General features: G+C 37.6%; 1 protein-coding gene across 1 annotated transcript in view; it reads left to right on the top strand.

The window, feature by feature from the left end:
* The window catches only part of taok1a (TAO kinase 1a), a 245,509-nt gene that overhangs the window by 26,662 nt on the left and 192,028 nt on the right, over window positions 1–26,819 (top strand). Inside the window, exon 2 of the mRNA XM_039757195.1 lies at window positions 23,135–23,228. The gene's annotated coding sequence lies outside the window, so the exon portion shown is untranslated. The remainder of the gene's footprint in view (window positions 1–23,134; window positions 23,229–26,819) is intronic.

Here is a 26,819-nt window from a genome sequence, read left to right as displayed (position 1 = left end):
ACTTTGTTGTAATGAAAGTATCTACTGAGTGTATTTCATAGTGACAAGATTTTTATAGACTCCTGTCATATGGGGGGAACTGTCGGGACCATAAACATACTTTGTTGTAATGAAAATTTAATTGTAAAGATATTCGTTGTAACGGAATTTTACCTGTAGTTAGATATCCTTTAACTAATTCCCCAAAATTATAACAACAAATGGGGAGAACTTTATAATCAGGGCTACCTAACTTATCTTGACATATGCACATTCTAATTTTATTATGATTATTTTCTGTCCAGTAACTCAAAAGTACTAGTAAAAAGCAATACCAAAAATAAAAATTAAGTCAATTTGAATGTAATTCAGAATATTTAAATTTAAAGAAACTGTTTACAGCTGTTTTGTAGCAACATGCTTTTAAAATCTGTTTTTTCCCAATCCTTCTGTTAGGTTTGTAACATTTATGTGTGCATCATTAATTAGTTGAAAAACCTACTAAAGAGTAGTTTTTACCACAAGTCAACTTGATTCAGAATTCACATGTAACAAAATTATGGTGTTATAAGTTTACAAATCTGTCCCTTCTTTTTACATTTGTGAAAAAGTTTCTATTTCCCCATGTGAAATCAAATGTATTGGTGTTACATTAATGATTTGATTCAAAACCCATAAAACATCTGTTATGCTGTTTTCAAATAATCTTAGTAGGACAGAAAGGACTTTCTTATTGATTAGCCTGTGTATCGATCCAAAAATAGAATATTAACTGGACCTGTAGTGTAACTGGTAGACTGTGTTATTTTCGCCCATTTATCTTTTAAATACGTCATACACTGATCGGCCACAACATTAAAGCCACCTGCCTAATTTCGTGTATTTCCCCTTGTGCCACGAAAGCAACTCTGACCCATCTAGGCATGGACTCAGAAAACCTCTGAAGGTGCTATGTGGTATCTGGTACCAGGATGTTAGCAGTAAATCCTTTAAGTCTTATTAATTGCATGGTGAGGTCTGAATGGATCAGTTTTGTTTTTCCAGCACATCACACAGATGCATAGACTGGGATCTGGAGAATTTGGATGGCAAGTCAACATCTTGAACTCTTATCATGTTCGTCATACCAATCCAAGAACAATTTTTGTGTTATGAGAGGCACACCTGCTTAAAGAGGCCGCTGCATTTGGGAATAGTGTTGTCATCAAAGTGGTATACATGGTCTGCAACAACCTTTTAGGTAGTTGGTACATGTCAAAATAACATCTCCATGAATTCAGGGACCCAAGGTTTTCTGGCCGAGAGTTGCACTGCCTCTGTCTGCTTGCCTTACTTCCATCTCTTCTCCAGGTAAGTGACACACACACACTTGGCCATCTACATAGTCTAAAAGAAAACATTTTTCATCAGACCAGGCACTGCCTTCTATGGTCAGTTTGTGATGTTCAAGTGCCCATTGTACGTGCTTTTGCTGGTGGGCACGTGTTAAGATGGGTACTCTGAACAGGCTGCAGCTATGCAGCCATATACACAAGCAATCTGTGATGCACAAAAGATGGAATGTGCGTACGCACAGAAAAATCCAGATGCAGGAATCTGTGTGTAAGCAAACTTCCACGTTCTTCCGCTACATAAATCCCAATCAGCATGAAAAGTAACGCACGTGCCTGCTGCCCCCAACTCCTCCCAGAATTACGCCTCTTTGAATATGTGAATCAATATAAATAGCCCTTATGATCAGCCTTCTGTGAAACATAGTGTGTCGGAGAAATCCGAAAGCTCAAGTTCACAAAGTCGCACAGTGCCCGAAATAAATAAAGATAGTTACATATCAAAGACGCCGTGAAAAGGTGAGTCGCAGCACACTGTCTGAGTGTCATATGAAAGCTTATTAGGGTACAGAGGAAAATAAAGGCACACAATGGGGAAAAAGCACTTTAATCTCGAAATTTCCACTTTAATCACATAGTTTATTTTGTCATTAAAGTAGAACATCGTAAACTTAATCTTAAAATCGTTTAATTTACTAGTTTCTCAAATCCCGTCGTAACTAAAGTAGTACGTTAAATGCTTTGTTTTTTATTTGATCTTCTCTGTGCTCTGTGTGTGAATCACTACGTGCTTCTTAAACCGGCTTTCTCTATCTCTGACAGGACACAGAATCCATTACATTCATGACATTACAGCTCTCTGAATAACTAAAATACTGAGATGTATACATGATATAATTTTCATGATGATAGGAGTTATATAGCATGTTATTAAACATGGGAACACGGTGGCGCAGTGATTGTGTGTGACTTTTGATAAAATAATTTTTTGCAGCAGTACTGTCTCTTTCAAACGTACTAACCTCCAATTCCTGTCCTTCCTTTTCTTTCTCCAAATACCCAATCACCACACAATCAGCTCTGTAATAGACGTTAAGCCATCTGTAAGCTTATAACGCCGATTCTTCAAAACTTTTAAGGAACATTGAAATATCTTCATAGTACATGTTTAATTATTCTGTCCTTCACGCCAGTCCCAGTGAAGCATACAGTGCGAGGCAGGAACAATCCGTGAATAGAGCGCCAGATCCTTGCTATCGTAGCGACACCGTGTCCATTAATTATTAACAATATAGGTTATTTAAATAAAGTTAAACTTTTATCTGTATAATAAACATATTTGGCTGCATTTCATCTTAAAAATGATATCGTCATCATATATACAGTAAATACGTGCTTTACGAAGTGGCTCAGGTTGTGCAATATTCTAACTGTATAGCAATTTTTCAGTGAGGTAATTGTACTTATAAGTACAAACAGTTCTACAAGGAGCACTTGATGGACTGATTGATTGCGTTTAGAGCTCTTGGGATGAAACTGTTTCTGAACCGTGAGGTCCGTACAGTACAGGTTTTGAAGCATTTGGCGTGCGAGAAGCAGATCAAATAGGAAGCATGGCTGAGGCAGCATGTGCTTGATGCTGTATACCGATAATTTTCTTTCCAAACTGCTGCTCCGAGTGGTGCAGTGAGAGTAATATGGAAAAAGATGATCCGCTGTGGTAACCCCTAATGGGAGCAGCTGAAAGAAGAAGAAGGTGGTGCAGCGAGAGTAACAACGCTAAAGCAGCTATGGTATTTAGAATAGTTTGACCATTCTGTGGACCATTATATTGTTACAGGTTAATTACAATCAGATGTATTAAACTAATAAACAGTATGCAGTTAATTTCAGTGTATTTATAAAGCTGCATCACAGATGTGGATCTGAAAAAGTGTGCCATCAACCTGCAAAACCGAGCGGAGAACTTGCGTACGACAGGGTATGAGGTACCGTGGAAATGTGCGTTGCTTTACCCAAAGTTTAGGTTTTATACATCGCAATTTGAACATGGAAACGTTCGTACGCAACATTTCTGTGAGTATGCACCGTTTATACATGAGGCCCCAGGTCTTTATGGCCTGTATATTTCCAGCTCACTGATAAAATTGAAAGTTAGATAGTGCCAGAACCCCTTCTTCTTTAGGCTGTTGTAGAGTTACCCTATGGATGTGAGGATGTTTTGAATTCCAAATAAATGAGGTTATGATTTGAATCTAATTAAAAAAAAAAAAAAAAATAAAATAAAAGATTTGGTAATGTGTATGGAGATGGTTTGAAATAGATATGGAGGCTTGGGAAGGATGTTTATTTTGGCACTGTTGATTCTACCAGCTAATGTGAGCTGTTGGTTGAATCATCTATTCACATCTTGGTTAATTGTTTCCATGCAGACAGCAAAATTTTGTTGAAAAGACCTTTACTTGTGATATTTACCCCCACATATTTAAACTGATTTGCTAAGATAAATAGAAAAGTGTCCAGTCTACTATTGTGTGGTATAGTATTCATTGGAAAAACATACACTTTTATTCAAATTAATTGTTGGTCCAGATATCTTTTGAAAATCAGCTAGTGCCTTTAGGACTGCTGGCAGGGAATTTTGTGGGTCATATATATACAGTGCCATATCATGATCATCCATCCATCCATTTTCCAACCTACTGAATCCGAACTCAGGGTCATGGGGGGTCTGCTGGAGCCAATCCCAGCCAACACAGGGCACAAGGCAGGAACCATTCCTGGGCAGGGTGCCAACCCACCACAGGACACACACACACACACACACACACACACACACACACACAAACACACCCACACACCAAGCACACACTAGGGCCAATTTAGAATCGCCAATCCACCTAACCTGCATGTCTTTGGAGTGTGGGAGGAAACCGAAGTGCCCGGAGGAAACCCACATAGACACGGGGAGAACATGCAAGCTCCACGCAGGGAGGACTCGGGAAGCGAACCCGGGTCTCCTAACTGCGAGGCAGCAGCGCTACCACTGCGCCACTGTGCCACCCATATCATGATCATCAGCATATAATAAAGGGGATTTTCAGAGAAGGAATATTATCTCTCTGATGCATATTGAAAGTAAACAGCCAGTGGCTCACTGACAGTTGCAAAGAGCAATGGTGATAGTGGACATCCTTATCAAGTACCGCATTCTACTTTGAAGTAGTCTGAAATAATGTTAATATGAACAGAGGCTTCTGGACTAGTATAGAGCAGTTTGATTCAAGTGCATATGTTTAGGCCAATCACAATTTTGTACAGTGTGCTGAATAGGGTAGCCTCATTCAACCATTTTAAAAAAAATTTCTGCATCCAATGATAGTAAGATCCCTGGGATGTTAAATTTAACGTGTGAATATATTAAACAAATATCAAAGATTAGAAGCTAAGGGTTTACCTTTAATAAATCTGGTTTGGTTTTGTGATATTACAGATGGAAGCACTTTCTCAATCCTTATGGCTAGAACTTTGGGGAGTATTTTAACATCATTATTCAGGAATATGTATGATTCACATTGTAGTAAGTCCTTATTTTTCTTAGGAAAGACAGACATTAATGCTTGACAAAAACTTAGAAATGTAATTTTATTTACTTTAGCTTCTGTAAATGTTGCTAATAATAGTGCAGCTAACATATTTGAATTTTTTTTTAAATTCTTCAATGTATTCTGAATGGATGCAAAGGCCTGTGATACAGTTTGTGTATTTGTATCTAGAGATCCACAAAGGGAGAAGATGACAACCTACTAGGTGTCCTCATCATAGAAAAATGATTAGACATACAGGAATCAAAGGCAATACATAAAAAGTAAGAGGTTGGGGGCTGGATTAAGAAGGTGGGGTTCGGAAGGTGTTGGTTGTAAAGTCTTTTTTATTATTTGGATGAACATTTTAAGCCTGCTTTTTTTTTTTAAGAGAGCCACGATTCAGCCAGCTCTATGGCACTCTGTCTTCTTTAAGCTTCTTCTTTTGGCTGCTCCTGTGGTCACCACAGTAGATCATCATCTTCCATATCTTTCTGTCTTCTGCATCTTGTTCAGTTACACCCATCACCTGCATGTCCTCTCTCACCACATCCATAAACCTTGTCTTAGGCCTTCCTCTTTTTCTATTGCCTGGCAGCTCTGCCCTTTGCATCCTTCTCCCAATATACTCAGCATCTCTCCTCTGCACTTGTCCAAACCAACACAATCTCGCCTCTCTGACTTTGTCTCCCAAACGTCCAACTTGAGCTGGCCCTCTAATGTACTTATTTCTAATCCTATCCATCCTTGTCACACCCAATGCAAATCTGTCTCCTGCTTTCTGGTCAGTGCCACTGTCTCCAACCCATGTAACATAGCTTGTCTCACTACCATCCTGTAGACCTTCCCTTTCACTCTTGCTGATATCTGTCTGTCACAAATCACTCCTGACACTGTTTTCCACCCATTCCACCCTGCCTACACTCTTTGTCACCTCTCTTCCACAATCCACATTCCTCTGTACTGTTGATCCCAAGTATCCACCTTCGCCAGCTCCACTCTTTGCATCCTCTCCATTCCACCGACCTCCCTATCATTTACACACATATATTCTGTCTTGTTCCTACTGACCTTTCTTCCTCACTTCTGTAGAGCATATCTCTATCTCTCTAGGGTCTCCTCATCCTGTTCCTTACTATTGCTACAGATTTCAATGTCATCAGCAAACATCATAGTCCACGGGGACTATTTCACCACTGTCACAGTTCCCTCGTACATATCCTGTACAACTCTTACATACTTCTCTGCCACTCCCGACTTCCTCATACAATACCACAACTCCTCTCGAGGCACCCTGTCATATACCTTGCTCAGGTCCACAAAGACACAATGCAACTCCTTCTGGCCTTCATTTACTTCTCCATCAACACCCTCAGAGCAAACTTCGCAACTGAGGTGCTCTTTCTTGGCATGAAACCATACTGCTGTTCACCAATCATCACCTCACATCTTAACCTAGCTTCCACTACTCTTTCCAATAATTTCAAGCTTTGGCCCATCAATTTTATCTCCCTGTAGTTACTACAGTCCTGCACATCCCCCTTATTCTTAAATATCGGCACCAGTATACTACTTCTTCACTCCTCAGGCATCCTCTCACTTTCCAAGATTCCATTAAATAATCTGGTTAAAAACTCCACTGCCATATCTCCTAAACACCTCCATGCTTCCACACGTATGTCATCTGGACCAACGGCTTTTCCATTCTTCATCCTCTTCATAGCTGTCCTCACTTCCTCCTTGCTAATCCGTTGAACTTCCTGATTCATCATCTCCATATTGTCCAACCTCTCCTCTCTCTCGTTCTCTTCATTCATCAGCCACTCAAAGTACTCTTTCCATCTGCTCAACACACTCTTCTCGCTTGTGAGTACATTTCCATCTTTATCCTTTATCACCCTAACCTGCTGCACATCTTTCCCAGCTCGGTCCCTCTGTCTAGCCAATTGGTATAGGTCCTTTTCTCCCTCCTTAGTGTCCAACCTCTCATACAACTCATACGCCTTTTCTTTAGCCTTCGCCACCTCTCTCTTCACCTTGCGCCTCATCTCCTTGTACTCTTGTCTACTTTCTGCATCTCTCTGACTATCCCACTTCTTCTTTGCCATCCTTTTCCTCTGTATACTCTCCTGTACCTCCCCATTCCACCACCAGGTTTCCTTTTCCTCCTTCCTCTGTCCAGATGTCACGCCAATCACTCTATTTGTTGTCACCCTTACTACATCTGCTGTAGTTTCCCAACTGTCTGGTAATTCTTCACTACCACCTAGTTCCTGTCTCACCTTCTCCCTAAACTCAACCTTGCAGTCTTCCTTTTTCAACTTGCACCATTTGATCCCTGGCTGTGCTCTCACTCTCTTCCTCTTCTTGATCTTCAATGTCATCCTACAGACCACCATCCTATGCTGCTTAACTATACTTTACCCTGCCACCACTTTGCAGTCTTCAGTCTCCTTCAGATTGACTCTTTTGCATAGGATGTAGTCTACCTGTGTGCATCTTCCTCCACTCTGGTACGTATCCCTATGTTGCTCCCTCTTCTAAAAATACGTATATTATCCACCGCCATGTCCATCCTTATGGCAAAATCCACTATCCTCTGACCTCCTTCATTCCTCTCCTTGACACCACACCTACTCATCACTTTCTTGTCTCCTCTGTTCCCTTCACCAACATGTCCATTGAAATCTGCTCCAATCACCACTTTTTGTCCTTTGGGTACACTGTTCATCACTTCATCCAACTCACTTCAAAAATGTTCTTTCTCATCCATTGCACACCCAACGTGCAGGGCATATGCACTAACAACATTCATCATCACACCTTCAATTTCCAGCTTCATAATTATTACTCTTTCTGACACTCTTTTCACCTCCAAAACACTCTTGACATACTGTTTCTTTAGAATAACCCCTACTTCATTTCTCCTCTTATCCACACCATGATCAAACAATTTAAATCCACTTCTGATCTACCTGGCCTTAATCCCCTTCCATTTAGTCTCTTGCACACACAATATATCAGCCTTCATTCTCTCCCTCATATCTGCTTACTCTCTCCCCTTACCAGTCTTATTGCCAACATTCGAAGTTGCTACTCTCAGTTCCACTATCTTTACCTTCCTCCTGCCTCCAGACACCTCTCCCCCCTCTTCTTCTCCTTCTTTCTTTGGCCAACAGTTGCCCAGTTTCCGCTAGCACCCTGTTGGCTAACAGTACTGGTAGCGGTTGTTGTTAACCCGGGGCTTGGCCGATCCGGTATGGAAATTTGTATTGTTGTCCGCATATTGATTTGGCAAAATTTTACACCTTAAAGCGTTTGCCTATTTGTGTGCTATCTTGATCCCAGATCTGGAGAGGACGTGTGCTGTACTTTCTGACATGCCACAATGATGAGGGAGGGTGTCAACTGTTTGCTGATGTCTGGGGCGTCTCCTGTATAGGCATTGTTTAATAAATGTCTTGAGGTAGCTGTTTGATGTGAAAAGACGAAAAAGATAATGTTTTTCTTTTTTTTGTGTCACAATGAGTGTTGATCCTTTTTAATTAAGTCCTAACACAACTCTTTTTATACGATGAAGTGTGGCTGCTGGCAAAGTGTATTTTTTTTTTTCTGCATAACATTTCTTGCGATAAACACTCAGTTCAAGCTGAGTGGTTACCTTCAAGGAAATTGATGTGTCTGTTCATTTCTTTTTCCACCGTGAAGTGCATTGCAGGGAATACTGAGTTGATGTATAATTTATTGTTAGATTATTTTTTAATATAATGAATGTGTTGTTGATGTAGCATATCCAGAGTTTTAAGTTTTGAACTGAGCTAGAGCTGCACATTCATATCATTGCATAACCTGTTCAGCTAAATCTCCTGATAACGAAAATCCCATTGGCATGCCTTCTTTATGTCTATGGTATTTTCCATTAAAATTGAAGTGGATTTTTTGGCAAAGTGATGTTAGATGCATTATATCCTTTATGGTGGAGTCATAGTTTAATTTTGTCATTAACTTTTCTTAGGCCAGAGCTTATAATATATAATGACACAACATTCAAAGGATACCATGATCGCATCATCAGCAATGGATATATTCTTCAGGTGCTATAATGCCATTTCAGCACTACTTACGAATAATATGAGTAATATGTTAAATGTTTGAGCATATGAAAAAGTCTTTTACAAAGGTTGTAAACTGGCCCACCTGTTAGGCTGACCACAGGTCTGAATTTTAAAGGGGTCTTGTGAATGTTTGGGAGGCCGTAGAATTTCCGATAGATTGTATAATTCGATTTTATTTTATAGTAATCTTGTAAGTTTAAATAGTTATTTCATAGTTTACCCAGGGTGGTATTGATTTTGTTCAGGGTGGTCACTGGTTAATTTCTTGTAGGTAGTGGTGCCAGAGAACATTTCCTCTATTGTAGTGACATATTGCTCTTTGTCAACTAGGACTGCCGTGCCTCCTTTGTCGGCTTGTGTAATAATAATGCTGTTGTCATTCCATATAGTACTTAATGCCAAGTTAAAGAAAAATAAATTGGTTATATTAACTCTTAGAGGGCTTGAGTATTTTTCCCATAAAACTCGGTTTTCTGAAAAACACAAAGCAGTGGTTTCACACATAAGCGTAAACAACTGCATCAAAATCAGCGTCTGACAAGTCAATGACAGCAATAATACACAAAACATCGTCCACGTGGTATTTTGTTTTTTGCAATCGCCTTGATGTCTTGTTGGATATTGATGCACTTTAGATGTTGTTTGCTCTTTGCAACTTTTACATGCCCAGGGAAGCGAGGTCACAGCAGCAAAATCAACTTTCCTTCTAGCAAAAAGAGTCAAACTAAAATGGAAAGGTGAGTTACTGTCTTCTATCCCAGAATTTTGACAAAAGTCAACATCTACCCTGAAAGAGTTAAAAGGTCTGTACTATGGATTCATTCCGCATCTCTGGATGTTCTGTCATTCCCATCTGTCTGGCCACAGGTTTTCATCAACTTCACAGCAGATATTAGCATGATGCACCTATCACCTGTAATCCTCTGATTTGATGTCCTCAAAGGCAGCATCCATTGTAGCAAATGAAGAAACTTGATTTATAAATTTGTCACCTGCACAAAAAAAATTATTATTTTATCGAATTTAGAAATGGAGAATATGGGAGGAGGTACTCTGTCTGCATCCTTTGGTGGACATCAAACCGTTCCTTTATGACATTTGACCTAGGTAAGCTGATATTATCCCACATAACAACATACATAATTTAGTAAGTCAGACCGTATCAAAGGCTTCTCATTCTCGTGAATGAGATCTTGAAAAGGACGTCCAAGAAGGTCAGGATAGACACTTATATACTGTGTATTGTATTATTAGTATTATTATTATTATGATATGGGGAATGCATGTACCCTCTCCATCCTCAGATACTGAGACACAAGTAGTTCTATTTTCTCCATGCTCTCCTGGGTTATTTGCTTTAACTCTCTTAACCTATGATATTTTGACCATGCCTCCGGTACTTGGACAAATTGAATACAGCCTCATCCATGATCACAAGAATGTGAGGGATTTCATTTGCCTCCAGCTTCATAACTCCCTTTAGTAGACAAGACACAAAATCTGTCATTTACATGTGTTCTTTTCTGCAGCTGAAATACAAGTAAGTATTATAAGAGGTGATAATGAAAGTACAATATACTTTAGTTCAATTCCTTATAGGTCCTTCCCATACTGGTGCTGCAACTTCTTCAGTCTTGTTTCTTCACCTTTCAAAGTGGTACTTTGTACAGTTGTTTCATAGACATTTCTTTTCGCTTCAGCATTCTGTTTATTATGGAGAGACTGACAGGGGTGATGTCTTGAAAGATGCCATTGTCTGCTATAGTGGCACTTTGGATTTCTCTTAACCTCCTTAGACTTAGACCCGAGTGTCACTTGGGCTGTGAAAACCGTGCTGAAAGCATTAGTCCTGAATGTCACTTGAGCAACAGTATAGATGCATCTCGTTTAAAACCCAAGGATTACTCCCGCAATAAAAGTTCTAACAGAATTAATCCTGAGTGTTAGTCCAGAGTGTTATTTGGGCAACAGTATAAGTGTGCCTTACTCAAGTGTCAGGCCCAAACGTAACCTGGGCAATGGTGTAAATGCGTCTTCTCCTAGCCTTATAATGGTGTCTCATAAGAAACGTTTTTCAGCAGTCCAGGTGTTGCATGCTCTTGACTGTGAAATGAGCAGAGTTGTTGAGGAGCCTTTCATCAGCAGTGATGACAGAAGTGAATCTGTCTTCAGGCAGTGAAATTGAAACAGACTGTGAAGCTGAAAGTGATTCTGATGAATCCAATTGTAACGCTCGTGTTTGGGTTTCTTTGGACTTTGCTTCAAATAAGCCAGCACCACCTTGTTTTGATTATGTGGGGCAGCCTGGAATAAAAGTGAACATTGACAGCCAAGATCCACTTACTTACTTAAATTTCTTTATGATGACATGATTGAAAGAATTGTTGTTGAGACTAACAGTTATGCTGAGCAGTCTTGGGTAGATGGCCATACATCTAAGCAGTTTCCTGTTTAAACAGATTGTATGCGTTAGCTGCAGAGTATATGTGGCATTAGCATCATCTTCATTAGTATTATTAATTTCATATTATTATACATCATTAGTATTTTCTATCATTATTATACTTTCTACACTTCTGACTTTGTACATTTAGTATTTTGCATGTTTTACAGTAGAAAGATTTAATAAAAATGTCATTTTTCAAGCCAAAAAATGCAGCGTGCTTTACATGTTTTTTTGAGAAAAAATGCAATGCTAAGGAGGTTAATCTAGTAGAATTGTGTGCCGGCACAATTTTACAGATCTCATACTCCTGCTAAAGTTTAAAAATATTTCTTTTGCTACCAGTCTTATTGTAAAAACAATGTACATGTGTACTGAGTAAGAATTAAATGAAATTCGTGCATCACATCAGTAAAGTCTTCTCCTTATCACTAACTTCAAACAAGCACAAGCATTTACATGGTCAATTTTCATCCAGTGTGTGGCTGTAAAACTGATAATGAAATTCCTATACATTGTTCTTTTCTTTATTGTGTAGGATGATTGTAAGATCAACATTTATTCCTAGAAAATGTACAAAAATTATATTATTTGCTCATGACTTTCTCCTACTTCCTATCTCCTACATATCCTATGTTATTAATGTCTTTACCTTTATTTCTATTGTATCCATTTGACTGTTTGTAAAGCTTTTTCTTCAGAAAGCCCGAGGTTTGTTCTGAACTCTAATCATATGAATTTAAAATTGCCTTCTATTCGGGGTGGACATGATTATGCCCTGTATTACCAGTGTAATTTCTCACCCTCTGTCTGTTTAGTAGGATGAACTGTGGATTTATGTACTCATCAAATAAAACCAAAATTTGATAGTGTGGGGCTTGGGGAATTAAACACAGTTAGAAATGGGATTAAAAAATCTTGCATATCTCTGTTGATCCTTTTCATGTGTGTGGAGACAGATTATACTGTGAACAAGTCTTATACTCATGACCAAGTGACAGCTACTTGTGACCTGGCTGAGAAATAGTTAGGTGTATGTGACTAGTTCTGGGGCCCTGTCCAAGGCTTCCAGGAAAGGCATTGCCCCCACCCCTGTAATCCAACACTGGAAGAAGCTTGTATGAAAATCTATGTATTTTTTAGTTTATTCCAGACATGAAATCTAAAAAAGTAATAATTTTGAAAGTAAAGGTTTGGATGAGTACATAACTGTATGCTTGTACTGTAGTTACAAATTGTTTTACTTGATGATTCAGAGTGGTATATATAGAGTGTGTGTGTCTACATATATATATATATATATATATATAGATATATATATATATATATAATCTATATATATATACATCTATATATATACACACTGTGTGCACAATTATTAGGCAAGTGAATATTTTGACCATATCATCATTTTTAATGCGTATATTCCAACTCCAAGCTGTATTAACTTGAATGCTTATTGGATTTAAGCATGTCAGGTGATGTGTATTTGTGTAATGAGGAGGGTGTGGCCTAAGGAGATCAACACCCTATATCAAGGTGTGCAGAATTATTAGGCAGCTAGTTTTCCTCAGGCAAAATGGGCCAAAAGAGATTTAACTGACTCTAAAAAGTCAAAATTGTAAAAAGTCTTTCAGAGTGATGCAGCACTTTTGGAATTGCTAAGATATTGGTGTGTGATCACAGAACCATCAAACATTTTGTTGCAAATAGTCAACAGGGTCGCAAGAAACGTGTTGAGAACAAAAGACGCAAATTAGCTGCCAAAGATTTGAGAAGAATCAAACGTGAAGCTACCAGGAACCCATTATCCTCCAGTACTTTCATATTCCAGAGCTGCAACCTACCTGGAGTGCCCAGAAGTACAAGGTGTTCAGTGCTCAAAGACATGGCCAAGGTAAGGAGGGCTGAAACCCAACCACCACTGAACAGGAAACATAAGTTGAAACGCGTCAAAACTGGGCCAAGAAATATCTGAAGACAGATTTTTTCAAAGGTTTTATGGACCGATGAGATGAGAGTGACTCTTGATGGACCAGATGGATGGACCTGTGGATCAGTAATGGGCACAGAGCTCCACTCCAACGTGGAGGTGGGGTACTGGTATGAGCTGGTATTTTAAAGATGAGCTAGTTGGACCTTTTGCATTGAAGATGAACTCAAAATCAACTCCCAAACCTACTGCCAGTTTTTCGAAGACACTTTCTTCAAACAGTGATACAGGAAAAAGACCATGATTTTATGCAGGCCAATGCTCCATCACTTGGATCAAGTTCTCACTGCGTGGCCAGCCAGTAAAGGCCTTAAAGATGAAGGAATAATGACATGGCCCCTTCCTCATCTGACCTAAACCCTATCGAGAACTTGTGGGCACTTCTTAAACGCTAGATTTACGGGGGAGAAAAACAATACACCTCTCTGAAGAGTGTCTGGGAGGCTGTAGTCACTGCTCCACAAAAAGCTGATCGTCAACAGATCAAGAAACTGACAGACTCCATGAATGGAAAGGCTTATGACTGTTATTGGAAAGAAGGGTGGCTATATTGGTCATTCATTGATTGATTTATTTTTTGAAATGTCAGAGATGTTTATTTGTAAATTTTGAGGTGTTTGTTTATTATTCTCACTATAACAGATGAAAATAAACAAGTGAGATGGGAAAATTTTCATTTTTCCTTTAGTTGCATAATAAATCTGCACACTAATAGTTGCCTAATAATTGTGCGCACATATGTATTCCCCTGATGATGTTCACACTCACATTTGCATTGTGAAACATTCAGGGTTCAGGTTTATTAACATTTTGGATTGACTGATAGCACTGTGTTTGTTCCATATTAAAATTAATCCTCAAAAATACAATTTGCTTAATAATTGTGCACACAGTGTGTGTATGTATATATATATATATATATATATATATATATATATATATATATATATATATATATATATATATATACACACTAGAAAAATACCCGCACTTTGCAGCGGAGAAGTGGTGTGTTAAAGAAGTAATGAAAAAGAAAAGGAAACATTTTGAAAATAACGTAACATGATTGTCAATGTAATTGTTTTGTCACTGTTGTGAGTGATGAGTGTTGCTGTCATATACACACACACATATAAACATATATATATACATATCCATACATATACACATATATATACATACATACATACACATATATATAAAATGTAAAATATATATATATATATATATATATATATATATATATATATATATATATTTTGTAACAACTGGTAGTTGAGTATTGGAAGTTCTCGAGCTGAACTTTGCTGCGACTTCCCCAAGCTATCGGCTAGCGGAATGCCAGCCATACACGCAGCTGTACCTAGCTCATTAAGCAGGCTAACACTCGCGTGTCCCATACACCGCACACCCCGAAAGTGTCTCTGTAAATAATTGCATAGATGGAATATCTAGCAAGACACAGCTCTGTCCTTTATAACCTCTTTAATAGAGCAGAGAGTCAAAAACAAAGCTTAACACATTGCAAGTCCATTGCCAAGGTCATTCATAAAGACATCTTTCTCCATGATGGTAACTGTTACACTTTTATATAACTGGGCTGCAAATGTACCAAACCACCCCAAACTAACTTGACATAAACACATAACATCTCTAATACAAAAGAAATCGACTGCCTTGCTTAATTAACATAAAAAGTTAACTTTAAAGAAATACCCATAATGCACCAGGCTGTTAGCGCTGACTGCCGGGTCATTACATAATATATATATATATATATATATATAATACATATACACGCATACATATAAATACACACACACATACATACACACACACATATATAAACATATATATATATAAACATATATATATACACACACACACACTCTTTGGGGTGCGAGCAACTGTTGCTGGGGGTGGCAGAATCCATTAAGGAAGAAAAATGAAAAACATTATTTGTACAAAATCTTATCCATTCATAAATAATTAAATGGGCAGGCTATTTCGTATCAGTGCAATACGCTGTTTGTTAAAACGGATGACTCCCGCTCTTACGTGCATGTCTGCGTGGATATTATGAACTATCATATCTGTTCAAGTTCTATTTAAATTTTAAATAGAAGGAATTTTTATTTAGGCGACAGAAATATCTTTGGTAGGAATGAAAGTTAAATGTAGGCATCATTGCATAAATTTTTCTTCACCATACAAATGTAAAGAGTAAATTCGCCTTACATTCCAACCAAAGATATTTGTGTCGACTAAATCAGGGGTGTCAAACTCAATTGCACAGGGGGCCAAAATGCAAAACACACTTTAGGTCGCGGGCTGAACAGGATAAACATTTATTGAACACACTAAAACTAAACTTTTAAAACTTTAAAACTTTTAAAACAACTTTTTTGAACATAAATATGAATAAAAACAGACAGGAATATTATTCCGGAATAAATCAACTCAAACCGTAAATAACTTATATTTTGCTCTCCATAAAAATATATCCTGTCTAAATTATACAAGTTAGAAATAAACATTCAAATTTCTTTACTCTTATGTAATTTTATATAAAAAATAAACTTAAATTTTAAATATCCCAAAACATTTTGCTCTCCATAAAAATATATCCTGTCAAAATTATACAAATTCAAATATGAACATAGTGCATAACAAAACCTGGAAATATAAATAAAATGTGTTCTTTTCAGCACTAACAAATCAAATCATTCAGCTGTCTTTGCTCTTATGTCATTTTATCAGAGCTGGACGCCTGGCATATTTTTTTGGCCACAGGTTCGTTTCTGTTTGGTGTGAGGTTCTGTGTTGTGGAGATTCTCAGGATGGACTGCAGGTGCTCATCAGTGAGGCGACTCCTGTGTGCTGTTTTGTTAGTCTTCATGACTGAGAAGAGCTTCTCACACAGATATGTGGTACCAAACATACACAAGGTTCGAGCCGCATGTAGACGGAGCTGGAGCATTTGTGCAGGAATGGAGTGAATAAACTGTGCGGGCCGTGTAGTATTGTACTTTGCCTTCAGTGTGCCATTATACTGCAACTCAATCGCCTCCATCTGAATCTGCACAGGTGCAGTTTCCACATTGACAGCAAATGGGTTGCGAAACAACTCAAAATTATTTTTTTGTTCTTCAAAGTCACCAAAGCGCCGTGCGAACTCAGTGTGCAGTGCGCTCAGTTTATCAGCAAAGTGCGGATTTGGGAACACCGTTGTGCCGACTTGGTTCAACATTACTTGGCAACAGGGAAAGTGGGGCAAGTTGCACTGGTGCATTTGTGTCTCCCATAAAAGCAGCTTCACTTGAAATCACTTTGTGATTTTGCACGGGTAAAAACGTCTGCTGAAGTGTCAGATTCTTTTTTTAACTCTTCTGCTTTCTGTATATTGTGCATTGCATTCAGGTCTTTCAGGTTATCCTGATGTTTTGTCTCATAGTGCCATCTTAGATTAAATTCTGTAATTACAGCCACATTAGCTCCACAAATGAGACACACGGGTTTACCAGCAATGTCAGTGAACATATACTCAGCCTCCCATCGGTTTTTAAAGGCTCTATTTTCAGAATCAACTTTTCTCTTTGGCATTGTGTGGGCTAGCTTTGCAATAACTTGCAGCATCATAAGCTAGATTTGATTAATGCGGTAAATGTTCGGCAAGGCAGCTGAAGCGCTGCATTATGGGATCTGTAGTTTATTGTGTTACCAGCGCTTCATATCCCCGGGCCATTAATAACAATAATATATAAAATGATCTCGCAGGCCGGATATAATTACACGATGGGCTGTATGTGGCCCGAGGGCCTTGAGTTTGACACATATAGACTAAATAGAATTTGAAAAGATATATTTTTTCGAATGTGATCGCACAATTCAGAAAATTCAGAGTTGACGCGCACTACATCAAGCCCGCATGCTATTGTGGTTTTGCCTGCGTACCTCAATAAGTCACCCTCCCCTCGCTCTTACTTTTTTACCGTTCATCTAATGAATGAATAATGAGTATGGCTTTATCAAAACAATTATTGATGGCGAATCGATTATTCATAAAACTTCAATTGGTGATCTGTTTTCTGTGTTAACCTCATATTTTATATATATATACACACATCTATACACATACATATATACAGTTATATATATATATATACATATACACACATACATATATATAAATATACATATATACACATACTGTATATATACACACACACATATATACATACTGTATATACAACATATACATATCTACATATATACTGTATATACACATATATATACAAATCTACATATATATATCTACATATATATATTAGGTGGGACTCGATTAAAAAATTAATCCAATTAGATGTGTAAGAATTAATCTTGATTAATCGTATGTAATCGCACGTAAATTTGCCCCAAATCGCAAATGTTTTTTTTTTAATTTAAAACGGTTTTAGTGGGCGACAGAATCAAATAATAGACATGGACATGAATATTGTAAACTGAAGCTGTTTTAATTTCTGAAAAAAGCTTTAAACTGCATTTGAATTCAAAACAGAAACAAAAATATCATCCCTGGTTAAAATTGGGCAGACTTAAAAATAAAGTGGTAGTTTAAGTACTTTAAGTACATTTTCAGAATAGTATTGTCTTTAAATAATAATAACCAAAATTTCAACATAAAGTGCAGTTTTCTTCTTAAAAAAATAAGTCAGAAACATAAAAGGTAATTTGACCAGCTTACTCTTTAAACTCTGAGTAACATTAGCCAAAATTATTTTGTACATTAGGCTAAAACAGTGTGATCATTGAACATGTTGTAATTAGATGTATTTAGAATTACTAACGGTCACGGAAGTCCAATGATCCCCAGTAAGAGCCACAAAGTCCGCTTTCTGTAATGCATCTAATTTTGCTTGCTTTTCAGTGTGCACAAAACCATGCTTTTATCAAGGCTTCGCTTTCGGGTAGTCGAAATGATCAGTCGTAGGAACGCGCTTTATTCCGACTCTAACATTTTTGTAGCTGTGATGTGTGCATCAGTGTAATGGATGTACCAGGAAATCATGCATTGACAAAAGTTCCGTTTGCTTGGAATTGAAAGTGTGATTAAATGCGCTATTTTTAACGCGTTATGGAGTACATGCATCAAGCTTCTCAGCTGTGCTTGTGCTAAGAAAGGGAAATTTTAAAAATAACGTAACATGATTCTGCTAACCTAATATTTTTCATACGTCCCAAACCAAGGAGATGCGAAGGTAAAATGAATCAGGTAGCGCATACATAGTCAGTACACCCTCTGGGAATCAACCTCAATGTCGGCGTTAGAGGCTTAAGACTCTACATTGCCACAGCATGTGGCTTGTCTATGCTAAAGTATGTATTGTAGATCGGGTATATATATACATATATATATATATATATATATATATATATATATATATATATACCCGTACCGCAGTGGAGAAGTAGAAGTTATGAAAAGAAAAGGGAACATTTTAAAAATAACGTAACATGATTGTCAATATACAGTAATTGTTTTGTGAGTGTTATTGAATGTTGCTGTCATCAAGGATTTGATTATCATTATTTCTTTCAATCAGGCTCGTATTTGTAGGATGTGTTCAAGTTACATTCCGTGTTTGTCAATCGCTGTAAAGATAAGAGGTTTCATTCATCGATTAGTTCCTTACTGCATCAATAAACAGCTCGTCTTCCTTTTATCTGTGATGTGACAAACTGCATGCACGTTTTTTTTACACTGTCTTCCTTTAGCAGGACATTCACTTTTTCCACCGTGTGCTTTGTTTCCGCAGTAGCTGCACTTATGAATATGATTGTATGTATAAGACGCTTCATATTTTTTGCTGCCTTCTCAATTGTGTAATTCGGTTTTGTTCAGCACTCTTTGGAACTGTTGCTTTTTGTCTGCGCATTGCGCCAGTTCACGGAGCCGCTTGGTGTTCTTGCATCGAAGGTTCCCAGCTGTACTGGTGCCATCTCGTAATGTCAGCTAAGACCCGGCACTTAAAAGTTTCTCTCGCAGTTTCAATGAGTTTGTGCCAAACACCACCCTGACCATCTCATCTTTCTCTGCATAAGCGCAGTCCTTCACCCTTGAACATCTACCGGCAGTGTTTGTATTGGATTGCCGCTGATGGACGGCCTTATATGGGCAGGCACTAAATTACAAACGGTAGTGGCAGCCTGTCTATGAACTTAATTTAATATAAACTTACGGTTCACGCCGTGCTTTGTTTCCGCAGTAGCTGTACTTATGAATATGCTTGTATGCATCATTTGCTTCATAATGTTTTTCTGCCTTCTCAATTGTGAAATGGCGTTTTGTGCTCATCGCTGTTTGGAGTTCTTCCTTGTTCTCTACGTACTTGCGTAGGAGGCGTGATGATGTCACACGAAACTCCCCCCACGGCCATCTCCAACTCAAGACTCCATTACATTATATGGGGAAAAATAGCTTCCAGTTATGACCCTTATGCGTAGAATTTCGAAATGAAACCTGCCCAACTTTTGTAAGTAAGCTGTAAGGAATAAGCCTGCCAAATTTCAGCCTTCTACCTACACGGGAAGTTGGAGAATTAGTGATGAGTGAATGAGTCAGTGAGTGAGTGAGTGAGGGCTTTGCCTTTTATTAGTATAGATATGTAAAAGAGAGAGGAGCTTTGAATCAGTGTGTTAATATTCTAGTAACCGTCTTTATTTATCTGATCTTTACTCTAAGTGCCAAGTTACGCTCATCTTTAATGATGGAAGGGTTTTTATTAGGCATGCACGATCAACACAAATTTCTTTTTTTTGCACTGTCACAACAGCATCAGTCTGTGCGGAAATGTATTTGAGCCACGAAGGAAAAAAGAATAGGAACACAGTGAAGAGGTAAATCGTGTGATTAAAGTCGAAATTTCGGTTTCAAACTTTCAACTTTAATCCTGTAGTTTATTTTGTTATTAATATACACTGTCGTACACATCATCTTAAAACTGTGGCACTGCCACATAAATGCCATCTGATTTACGTTTGTCTCTTAGCTATCTTCAATGTCAACTCTATTGCTGCCTATGCACACTTAATATTAATCATGCACATTGGGTCTACGGTGGTAAAGACGACCTTGGGGGGGGCATGGGGGGGTGATGTCCTGGTCTTTTGCTGTAGTTTCAAAGGGTTGTCATGGAGAATGGATGCCAGGATACAGTTAGGCCATGAAAGGCAAGAAGGGGAGGAGAGAAAGAAAAGAGAAATGGTGTTTAACGCATACTGATAAACGCGAAAAACAAAAAATCTGCAAATGTTGGCTATCCACGGCCAGAGAAAGGATTGCCCTGCCTGCTTATGAAGGTGGTCACCTCAATGACTTTGCCGGCTGCCCACTCTAAAGTAGAAATAGATGGGACGGTGAGGGGAAATTAAAGTGGGTAAGCTAAGAATGATCTTTGGTTTTCTGAGGTAGTGCTTTTGGAGAATTTGGGGAAAAGAGAACAAAGAAAATGGACAAATGTTATCTTAAGTATCTGGAAACTACCTGGATTGTGGGGTTTGTCTGGGGCAAAGGGTTTTCTTTCTTTTAAGTTATTTACATACTGTATTTTTGAGGATGTCACAAATAATGGTTGTTGCCATTTATGTTTGTATAGTGTTTTGTTTTTATATAAGATAAATTTAATACAGTTATTTTCGCCTTGTCTGTTTCTCATGGTTAATTTGTTGTGTATCACAGGATGGGGTCCAAAGGCGTTTTTAGGTTGACCTGTTATCCGACTCATATACACCAGTTTTGGTGGTGACGTATAGCGATATCAGCTGGGAAAGGTCAAAATGTTCTAAGACTAACCCCACTTGTTAATTGCTACATGCTTCTGGGGGTTCCTCCTGTGCTGAGAGCATCAGTAGGCAGCAATTGTCACACAACACATTAAGTTTATGATATTTCACCTCTCTGCACATTTAGAATACTTAGTTTTATAATTGATATCACTTTCCTGATGAAATACATTAAAGTATGTACATTACATTTTACAGGTAAATTGTTAACTTCATTTAAATAATGAACACTGTTAATAATTACACATGGAGTGGCCTGGTGGCGGAGCAGTAGCACTGCTGCCTTGCAGGGAGTTACGTTCCTGTTGTTCTCTGCCTTGAGTTTACATGTTTTCCTGGTGGGTTTCTAGATCGTGCTGTGGTTTCCTTCCAAGGACATACAGGTTTGTGGATTTGGTGATAAAATTACACTATTGTATGTGTGTGTTTGTATTCACCTTGAGATGAGCTGATGCCCCATCCAGGGATTGTTTCTACCTCTCAGCTGATGCTTGCTGGGATGGGCACTTCCCTGGATTGATGGATGTAATCATTAAATATATATCCTTTTATGAGATACTGAATTTAATGAATTTTCGTGCAATTCTTAACACACCAAAACCGATCACATTTTCTGAATACTATGATGATATCTTTCCCTGCCATCTAGTGGACTCCTCCAGATTTACATAAAGTGCATGCACAAGTATAAACAGTAGAATTCTGTGGAGTGCTGGGCCTGGTAACATCACTTCAAGAGAGGTCTGGTGAATCAACAAGCTGGTGAAGAAAGCAGGCTTAGTAATAAGACACAGTGTGACGCTCTAGATTTGATATTGATAGAGGAGGAGGAGGACAAAATACACTGTTATTGATTACTTTTAGCCAACAGGTTATTTAGACAAAGTGTGTCAAAAGCTGCTAAGATTCCTTCATACCTAAGGCTGTATACCTTTATAATGCATCACTGTGACTGTTCACTTATAACAAGGGTGGCGAACTACAGGCCTAGAGTGCTGCAGTGGCTGCAGGTTTTCATTCTTACCATCTTCTTAATTAGTGACTAGTTTTTGCTGCTGATTACTTGTTTTAATTAACTGTTACTATAACAATAATGAGACGCAAAACAAGCCACCACATGACCAGGTCCCCTGTGCCCATTACACAATATCTGAAATTAAAGAGAGGTGATGGTCTTGGTAAGGTTGATCTCTCAGGTCACCAAAACATTTTGACGGTGCTTTTAGAAAAAACAGAAAAACAACAGTTTTCGAAATGTATGCTGTGGCAGAATGAGAGCAGCAACAAGCCATGGAATTAAATAACCAATTTTATTAACAGCAAGAATTGGCTTCTCATTAAGAAAGTGATTGGAATGAAATTGGTTGGAGTTTGATGCCCCAGTTTAGCTGGTCATCTGTTGGCTCGTTTCACATTTCATTTCTGCTTGGCTGTTATTTAATGAAGAAAGGAATCAATTCAGAGGGCTGAACTCTTCTATCAGGGCTATTAAAGTGATGGGGAAAAAGTTAATTAGCAGTGAAAGCTGGTCACTGATTATGAAAAGGGTTAGAATAAAAATCTGTAGCCACTGCGGCACTCCAGGCCTGGAGTTCGCTACCCCTGACTTATAAGCTGGTGTTTTTTTATTTTCTTGTTTCCTTCTTCTTCTTCTTTTTTTTTTTTAATAATTCTTACAGGTGTTTACGAATATGGTTGTTGCTTATTACGATAATTCTTTATTTTTGAGCTTCTGTAAAGTACAAACTGCAAAGGATGAATGTGTTATCTATATCCTGGGTATTAAAGGTAATACAGTCAAAGGATGTACAAAAGAAACAGCTTCCATCTTTTATTTTCTCTTTCAGATAAAATGGGAGGACAAAATTTTTGTTGGAAGCTACGCTGCAAGAGCTGCTGAAGCAATTTGCTATCATTGGGATCCACTAGGAGTGAATGGCAGTATGTATATAATACATTGGAACTTTTTGCTAACCCTTGTTGGTGGTGTTTTTTTCCGGTGGTTAAAGAAATTTAAAAATATTTAAAGATACACCATTCAACATATAAGCTTGATGTTTACTTATAAATTATTGTCAGTATTCATATTTTAGATAATTTGTATAATAGGCCTAAATAAACATCAGTGTTTTATGTAGTTTTAGGATTTTTTTGTCTTTATTTAATTAGTTTTCTCTAATTTAATCTTTTGTTTAGTTTTTTAGCAAGTAACTTTTAGTTTTTATAACGGTTTCTTAGTTTTGTTTTCTTCGGTGGGCTGGCGCCCTGCCCGGGGTTTGTTTCCTGCCTTGTGCCCTGTGTTGGCTGGGATTGGCTCCTGCAGACCCCCATGACTGTAGTTAAGATATAGCGGGTTGGATGATGGATGGATGGATGGATAGTTTTCTATTACTCACCAAATATGTCCAAATGGACACGATTTTGCAGGTGTAGAAGCACTGTTTTCTTAATGGTTCTCAAAATGTGTATCATTCATATTGTACCTGTAAATTTAACACATGCAGTTCTACTTTATGTAAAAGAACTCAGTTTTCTTCAAATATTATGACAGTGCAAAGCTTCCAGTATAATGAAAAATGCAAAAATCAAAAAAGCAATTCTTTTCTGATGTTTGTTTTTACTTAACCTTGAGCAAAGTTTAAACAATTACTTATTTTTGGTTATTTAATTTCAAAATGCTTTTTAATTTTTGAGATTGTAAAATTTTTGATGTTTTCTGATGCTGATTATGTCAAGTACCCATTTTGACACTATGAACGCCTATTTTTTCAGGGAATTCTTAATTTGGATTTTTTTTTAAATACTGTTAAAGCCAGTACTTGAATCGAACTGTAAATAACAGTAATAGCAGAAATAGAGGTGAAGGTTTTTCTATGTATATATTGCATTTCTACAAGCATATTAATTACATTAAGTACTGAACATCTATTATTGTAAAATCTGAGATCATTTACTTAATAAGCAACAGGCAAAACCTGGGTAATTCCTTGATCGGACTGTTTGGAAAAATGCAAAGTTGCTGTTAAGAATTCCAGCTAACCCTCTGAGGTGATCCAAAGTAAACACCCAGATGGAATCGCCTCATTTAAAGATGCAAACTGCTGTGTGTGAGAAGAATCAGATAGCTCTATTACCACTGAATAACCATATGTTAATCATAACTACTTTGGTTAAAGAAAGTCCGTTAAGCACGGATTCACCTGTGAATTTTTTTTAATAGTGCAAATTGGTACATTATTCTTGTTAAAATAAACCCTGTGTGGCATCATATCACTATCATCTGTTAAAAACTTTTCAATCCCATGGCATTCTAAATATATTAAGAATATTACAGTCTAAATATTTGCTATTGATAAAACATTTAACCTAGAGAAATTCACCATTATAGTGTTGTCAGGAACTCTGTCTGTGACACTGCACTATTCACGCTGAAGCAGTAGGATTAATCAGGTTACTATTACTCAATATATACATGTAACACCGGCTTGGTTGATACCATTGATTGCAAGCTACGCATCTGCATAATCCAATGCAACAGTGTCCTCATCAAACCAGCAATATCTGTATGAAATGAGGCCGAAACTGCTGAAATTCCTATATTTTTTAATGTATAAAGACAGTATTTTTCCCTGGTTAAATACTGACTGAATGTGAAGAATGAGGGTGACTATTCAAGCTTGACAAATCCTCCATGGCTCTAATCTACAAGCAGCTTCACTGTATCTTCCAAATTAACAAGTGCCGTGTTTTAATTTACTTGCCTTTTCATTGAAGTTTGATGAAATCTGCTGGTTGTGGAGAACTAGGTAAACACCCACAACATAAGTCAAAGGTAAACACTGAAGCTTTGGTATTTGCTCTCAGTGCAAGAAGGGAATGTTGACATTTGGAAGAAATTTAGACACCAAATTTAGATTTAGATACCAGCAGCGAGGTATGTGTAAATGCGCACTAAGCAATGCTCTTCTGTAAACTAATATTACAACAGCACTTTTAAATAATATTTAGTACATACACTGGCAAAGGCACATTATGCAAAAAGAATAGTTTTCAACTTTTCAATTAAGTTAACTCCTCTATTATAAGCAATGTTTATAAAAGCTAAAGACAACAAATTTCTTCCTCAAACTTTTTACCAAGTATTACTTTCTGTCTTTACTAAGAAAAATAAAGCCTTAGTACAATGTGCATCATACAGACCAATCTCACTCCTGAATCATGACGCTAAGATACTCTCCAAAGTTCTAGGTAGAAGGATTGAGAAAGTGCTTCTTTCTGTAATATCACAAGAATGAACCAGATTTATTAAAGTCAGACACGTAGTTTCTCTTCTTTAATGTTTAATATAATATATGCACCACTTAAGTCTAAAACCCCAGAAATCTTATTATCTTTGGATGCAGAAAAATCATTTCACATGGTTAAATGGGACTATCTAATCACCACACTGCTCAAATTTCGGTTTGACCTTAACATGCATGCATGGATCAAACTACTTTATACTAGTCCAGAAGCCTCAGCTAGTATTAACATTATTTCGGACTACTTCATACTTGAATGCGGTATTCAACAAAGATATCCCCTATCTTCACTGCACAGTTCGAAACAGCTGTGTTTGGTGTACTCCCAGACGGGCTTAAACTGGAGACGGACAAACAAATCATAATTGCCTTTACATCATTACTTCATACTTGAATGTGGTATTCAACAAAGATGTCCCCTATCTTCACAAAGTGAATAAAAAAACAAAAAAAAAAAGCTAACCTTTACAAGGAATTGCACCGGCTGTTACAGACTGAAATCAAATGTATGCTTTTACTCAAAAATAGTAAGAGTAAGAGCAGTTTACTTCTCAAAACGGAGTGGTGCAGGATCGAACTCGCGACCTTTTGATTCCCAGACAGGAACTGATTCTATTGCACCACGGAGGCAGTTACAATAAACAGGTGTCAATGTCGCATGTTAAGGCGGCTTTTTGTTTCTGCAGTTATATTTTTAAATAAAAGCGCAATTGTTGTGTTATATTTGTATCTTTTGTGAAAATGTTTCTTTGATATTTGGACTTCAAGCTTCATACATTATATAGTTTATGCCTACATTTTGTCATCTACTAGTAGAATGTTAAAACAGAAACGTTTTTTATAATGTGTTTACACAGATTACTGTAGAAACGGAACAGACATGAAATGCGTGTGTTCCAAATAACGATCTATTATTTCCACTCTAAAACTCCACTTCACTCCCAGATACTCAATCAAGGCATGAGCTGAGAGAAGTTCGTGCACGTTCTAAATTGGTGGGGGGATGGAATAGCCGGCTGCTCCTAGCTTCTCTTTATCAGCACATTTAGAAGACAAAGGACGCTGACGGAGAGGTGTGAAGGGATTTAAGAAGCGATTTAAGGTGGGATGGAATTACGAGTTTTTTCGTAGGCTCTGGTAATTCTAGTGTTAAACTGGAGAAGGACAAACAAATCATAATTGCCTTTACATCATTACTTCATACTTGAATGCGGTATTCAACAAAGATATC

The sequence above is a fragment of the Polypterus senegalus genome, chromosome 6 (genome assembly GCF_016835505.1).
Source record: "Polypterus senegalus isolate Bchr_013 chromosome 6, ASM1683550v1, whole genome shotgun sequence".
Classification (NCBI taxonomy): domain Eukaryota; kingdom Metazoa; phylum Chordata; class Cladistia; order Polypteriformes; family Polypteridae; genus Polypterus; species Polypterus senegalus.
The sequence above is the reverse complement of the archived record's forward strand: the minus strand, read 5'-3'. Positions and strand labels throughout refer to the sequence as shown.